Below are 6,464 nucleotides of genomic sequence, written 5' to 3' on the forward strand. Positions count from 1 at the left end.
CTCGCTGCATGAATCCCATATTCTAAGTGTGATCGCACGTAAATCGAGTGTAATAATCTAAACATTTCATCATCTAAATACTGGAAAGACCTACGAATAGACCAGAATACCCCATAGCCTTTCGTAGCAGCCTTACAGTGACTAGTGGTTCTGAGATCACTGCTTAATATGACTCCCAAATCTTTATAGTTTCTTACTTTGGGTAGCACGAATCCACACATAGTATAGTGATAAGGTTCATCATAATTGTTTAATTGCACCACCACACTTATTAGGATTTACTTCTGGTGACCGCCTGTCCAACCATGCCACCAATGAGCTAAGATCATTTTGTAATACTATCCTATCCGACATACTGTGTATGGGTCTCCAACTTTTTATGTTATCAGCGAAGAGTAGAACGGATGGTTTTCCTACAATTGGCAATTCATTTACATAAAGTAAAAAGAGAAGAGGACCGAGGATTTTACCTTTAGGGAACTCCACTTTTTACAGGTACCCATGGGGAGAGAACCCTATTTACCCTTACCCTTTGTCTCCTGTCATTGAGAAATTTACTGATCCTATCTATGACTGTATAATGGATTCCAAAACGTTCCAGTTTGGATTTAAGATCAGAGTGGGAGACCTTATCGAAGGCCTTACTTAGATCTATGAAGATCACATCCACAAGAATATTCCGATCTTTTGCAGCAGCCCAACCTTCTATCGCAATGAGAAGATTTGTCAAGCGTGATAGGTCTCCCCGAAAACCATGTTGTTCCCTGGAGAAAATATTATGCCCTTCAACATAGTTTATAACAGATATTCGAATAATTTTTTCCATCAGTTTTACAACTGCACTAGTTAAGCTAACGAGTCTATAGTTACTAACTAAATACCTACTCCCAGCCTTATACAGCGGACTTATTATAGCGTCTTTCCAGTCTCTGGGCTGTCTGGACTGCCTCAGAGACATGTCAAACAGTATCGCTAATGGTTCAGAAATTACATCTGATAAGGCTTTCATAATCCTAGGATGAATATCGTCAGGACCACTGGACTTATCATGTCTGAGATGCTGAAGTAGCCTTAAAACAGTACCTTTTTCAATGACTACAGGATCCATCAGAGAGCCGCCACAATCACAATGAGTCATTGGTCGTTCTTCATTACTGATAGAAAACACTGTGCTGAAATATTCCGATAAAGCTTCAGCTTTCTCGATATCATTTTCTGCCAAGATTAACGGATTTTCTTGTATCAAAAATGATGGAATTCCATCGCTTCTCTGAGTTCGCCTTTTTATATACGAGAATAACCGTTTCGAACTATATCTAGAAACTCTAACCAATGGTTTTTCATATGATCGTCTAGTCTTACTTATTAACGCTTTACAGGCATTCCTGATCTTACAATAACTGGATCTGTATTGTTCTGAGCTAGTAGAGATGAACGTATTCCAGTGCTTCTCCCTTCTTCTAAGAAGTTTCATGATTGTTTTAGTTATCCATGGTAGACTGTTATTCGTTCTTCGCGATACCAGGTATGGTATGAACGAGAACGTAACTAAACTAAACTTATCTTTGAATACAGACTATGCTTCTTCAACTTATAAGCTAGTATCTACAAACCAATCTGTCTTGGCAACGTATTCCTGGATGGTTGATATGTTAGCTTTCCATACATTTGGGTGAGATGTAACCTGATCGTATAACATGTCCCTAGTTCTGAACGTGAATGACAAAACATCATGATCACTATTCACTAACGGTGGAAGAATATTTAAGTCGACAATATCCTCAGTCTCATGAGTGATTACCAAGTCCAACAGAGAGGAACCTTGGTTAGCACCAAAACGTGTGGGTTTGAATACATGCTGCACTAATGCATGCTCCACTATTGTTATCAGGAACCTACTATCAAAGGAGTTTATAGATCCTTCTGTGGTCATCTCTGTCCAACTAATATCAGGTGCAGTAAAGTCTCCCATTATCAAGCATCTGGTATTTGCGCTCCAAAGCTGAATGTGCTCTAAAATAAAGTCATCAACTAAGCAGATTGACCTACGATTGATGACACCGAGCATTAAAGTACTACATCCGATAGTCAGTTCATAGCTAATGACTTCACAAGTAACGCTATCATGGGATTCGATAGCAGAGGAGCGGATAATTATATTATTGACTATATATAACAGGACGCCACCTCCTTTTATACATCTACGTCTATCACTCCTTAGGTAATGGTATCCGGATAATTGCGGAATAATGTCTAATCAGTCAGTCAGTCAGCCACAACGTAGGACCAGGCACATATATGCATCGGTCCAAGTTGCCATACCTCATTAACACAACAAGATGGACACCGGATTCATACAAGTGGTTAATTCAGAGGTGGTAATATATAAAAGAAAGATTGCAATAAGTATATAGTACAGGAAGAAAGAATTAGTTCGTAGAAAGAAAGATATGAAGCAATTTTAATCTCTTAGTTTAAGAGAAGACAGGGAGTGTATACATCGACGCCATTGTGACCGATTCTGAGCCATGTCACCAAGAGTCTCCAACCATTGGTTACGATAGTCACGCGGACCCCGAATAATGTCTAAGTCATGGACTAACCAAGTTTATGTCACTGCTACAATGAGTTGCCTTAATCTGTCCACTAATGCTTCTAGTTCATAGAACTTATTTCCTAGACTACGAGCGTAGCATTCGCTTCCAAGACCTGACTATCCGAAAACCCACTAACCGGAGATTTCCCTCACCGTTTTGCCGACGGGTTACTAGTTCAGCTAGTGCTTTCTTCGTTTCTTTTCTATCTTCGACAGACATATCAGGTCTAACTCGGATGTCGGAATTGTCGTGACGAGCGTTACTTAACAGGAGATCCCGTTGCTTCTCCTATCCTAGGATTACCTTAAGGACTCGGCATGACCGGTGTTCAACATCATCCTCAGTCCTCTTGCCTATTCTAACCAGTTTTTTTACCTGAACTCCTTTAGAGTTATCTGGCAAGATACCACGAATATATTTTCTCAGCTTCTCTAAATCATGGAATAAAAGAAGCTTTCGCTTAACTGGTTTCCGTGTCTAGAAGCAGTGGATCACCGATGCCGCCAGGTTGTAAGATAGGTATATTTAACTGAAAAAGAGAGAAAATAGAATGATAATGTCGTTAGTCCTTACGAATATGCCAAGTTTCTCTTAAAAGACTTCTGGGAGGTCGCTTGGACTAGCTCAGCTGGCAGAGAATTCCAGGATTCGACTAATCTTAAGGAGTAGAAGGTGTGCGTACAATCTGGTTTGCTGTGTTGTGTCTAATTTCTGGGTGTTAACCCCAAGGCTTGTGTTCGGACTGAACTTATGTAGGTTCACATGGTTGTGGACGGTTTAGAAGAAGCTTTCGCTTAACAGGCTTCCGTGTCTAGTAGCAGTGGATCACCAATAACTTCAGGCAGGAACCTAGGTATATTAAATATAATAGAGTAAAAAGAAATCGGTAAGTTATAACAAGATCTTGTTCTTAGTCCTTAAGGATAGGTCATGTTTTCACTTAAACGACTCATGTGAAGTCGCTTGAACTAGCTCAGCCAATATCGAATTCCAGCATTTGGCAACTCTTAAGGATTAGAAATTGTGTCTACAGTCCGTTCTGATGTGTTGTGTTTCTAGTGTCTGGGTGTTACCCATTAGGTTTGTGTTAGGGCTAAACTTAATTAGGAGTTAAAGGGGATTTCTAGAAGCTTTTAAGTCATTAGAAGGTCATCCACAGGGTGCCTATGCTGGAATAAGTAAAGGTCTAGTGATTAAATGCACTCGTCATAAGGCCTGAATTCGAGTCCCCGAACTGATTTTGTGGCTCGTATTTGGATGCGTTCCAATGTATCTTCAATCCTTTGACGTTAGAGGGGAAACACCCTGTTTACACACCATAAATGAGGACGAATGAAACTGTTGAAGATCAAGAGCAAAGTTCTATCGTCGAATTGGTCAAAAATGCGCTTTAACGTTACTATCGCAAGGTTTGCTCAGAAGACATTCTTGTCTCGGTTAGCATAAAACTTCAGATAATATTGTACCAACACTCCTAGTTCCTTTTTAAATTAAGATACCTTTAGAGGGGTGTTAGCTAGGTCGTACTCATAGTCTGGAACATGTCTCAGATGGACTATTTTACACTTTAAAATGGTAAAGGTAAGACCGTCGTTCTCCAGGTTTATTCACACACCGGCGAAATGTTACCCCAACATCAACTTTCTTTGGTAGAATTAATGAGCTGTTATTTCCCTTGGATCTGCGTCTGATTAGTTCTGTTTTGTTCTTGGTTATAAAAGGGTATGGTTCGTGTAATATTCCTTCTGGAAACTAAAGGACACAACAATCAGTAAATGATAGAAACGATCGAGGAGTTATACTTAGATGAATTTTCCTCAGTACTTACAGAGCTAGAGTATACGTCAAGCCTTCTTTTGGAAAACTGGGCAGAGGATATCGAAACTGTGGCTTCTAATAGACAAGCCACTGGTTCGAACCGTGATACAGTCCCCACGGAATTTCGTGAAAAGTCTTTCGTCTCCTGTCTTGGGAGGATATTCTTTTAAGTAAAGATGGGTAGGGAGAACCATAAGAAATATGATATATCATGATCATATTCCTCCTATGCTTCACCGGCAGTTAGTTAAGGGCATCCAAGCTAACTGGGTAAAATTTAAACAACTTTTTAGTTGATCTTCTTTGAACACTTTCACAGAGAACAACATTAATTTTCAGGCGAGGGAAAATATCTCAGAGGTTGTTTCCAGATCAGTTCTTAAACAAACACGGAAGTTTTAAGCATTTCCAGAGTCAGGCTATCAGCTGTCCTAAACAAAAATCCCAAAAGAAAGTGTACTTTACTGGTCGGATATTGCCAACAGTAAGAGAAACCTGAAGTATCATAAGCAGTGGTTCCTTGGTCCGTTATAGCCATGGAAAGAGTAGTACAAAAATCTCTCAAGAAGAACATGGTGGATAGATGATCACTACTGTCCTACGTTTACTGATGTTTAGGACAAGGATGTTTATGTAACTCCAGCCGACTGTCTGACATAAGTCTTCTTATAGAGTCAAGGCATCAGTTTTGCCTACCACGTACCTTCAGATTCTATGATCCCCTGTTTAGTGGTGTGTTTAAGAGTCCAATGAACTAGACAGATCATTAGTAGATGAGCCTTCTGGACAATCTGAAGTTCCACTAAATAATCTTAATTTATTTCAGATGAGACAGGAGAGCTGTCTGCAACAAAAACCTTCGATATCTAACAGAAATGAATCATCAGTATCTCAAGGTAGGTAAATTAGTAAATGAAAATTCTAACACAAACTCAGTCCTCATTCTTTGGTATTAATTGTTGTGAAAGTAAATTATTCCTCAAGATGGCAACTCCGTATGTTTTTGAAGTTAGCCCTGTCCTTATCAGTCTTACTGAACACGCTCCTAACCAAAGACGCTCGGTGAAGCGTTCTCACCAAATGACATTCGAGTGCGTCGTGCTGTGCATTTAACGATAACCAATCAGTATGAACTACATTCACTTCAATACATTAACCATTATTTAAAAATATCTTTACACTTCATCTTCGGCTTTTCGTTTGGCTTTTAGATTATTTCGTAAGGGGAGACTTCAGATAGAAGAGTTGTGAAAAACTGCATATACTTGATGTCTTCGGGATAATAGGCAGTTTTACTTGCAGTGAACATTGCCGTATGTTTTCCAGTGAAGACCCAGTCTCACTTTGTAAGGGTTTGTCTGTTGAACCGATGCTACGTGTTCTTACAGAACGTTCTAGTTGATGACCACTAGAAAGGAAAATTGGCACACCTCATTGGATTTATACCGTTATCGTTTAAGAACTCTTCTAGGATGGTGTACAAACAGGATGAACACCAAAAGTTATAGGGATTAGGACCTATCTACTTCTCATTCTAGAACTCGTGCAGCTTTGACATGATAACATCGAGTCTGGTTTTGCTTTACAGGGGCTGACTTCCAAGATCATGTCTACATTTCCTTACAACAATGAATGCACTACCACGCCAGTTCAATAGGCAGGTTGCACTTTGAGATGTTTCCGAAATCTACAAAACTTTGTAAAATTCGTTTCTTAGATCCGAAGCCTAACCGATTGATAAAAGCTAGGTAAACTTTCCCACTTAGGAGCAGAAATGTTGCTCTGAATGCCAGTGATCATTGGCCGGCAAACTTTTGACGAAGGATATTTCAAACAACGCCTTTACTCATGCACTCTCTAAAGGTTCGAGCACCTCTAGTTTGGTCCCAAAACGAGCCCGCCGATAAATTAGCTTCATTTTCCGACTAGTTTCTGTCAAAGAAAGTCGTCTGTTCACCCAAAAAGAAATTGCGGATCTCTGCAAAACCACGCTCACCACACATAAGATTTTTTTGCGGGCCACGAGAAATGGATAAAACTAATTAGTTC

This window comes from Schistosoma haematobium, chromosome 1 (assembly GCF_000699445.3).
Source record: "Schistosoma haematobium chromosome 1, whole genome shotgun sequence".
NCBI classification, from domain to species: domain Eukaryota; kingdom Metazoa; phylum Platyhelminthes; class Trematoda; order Strigeidida; family Schistosomatidae; genus Schistosoma; species Schistosoma haematobium.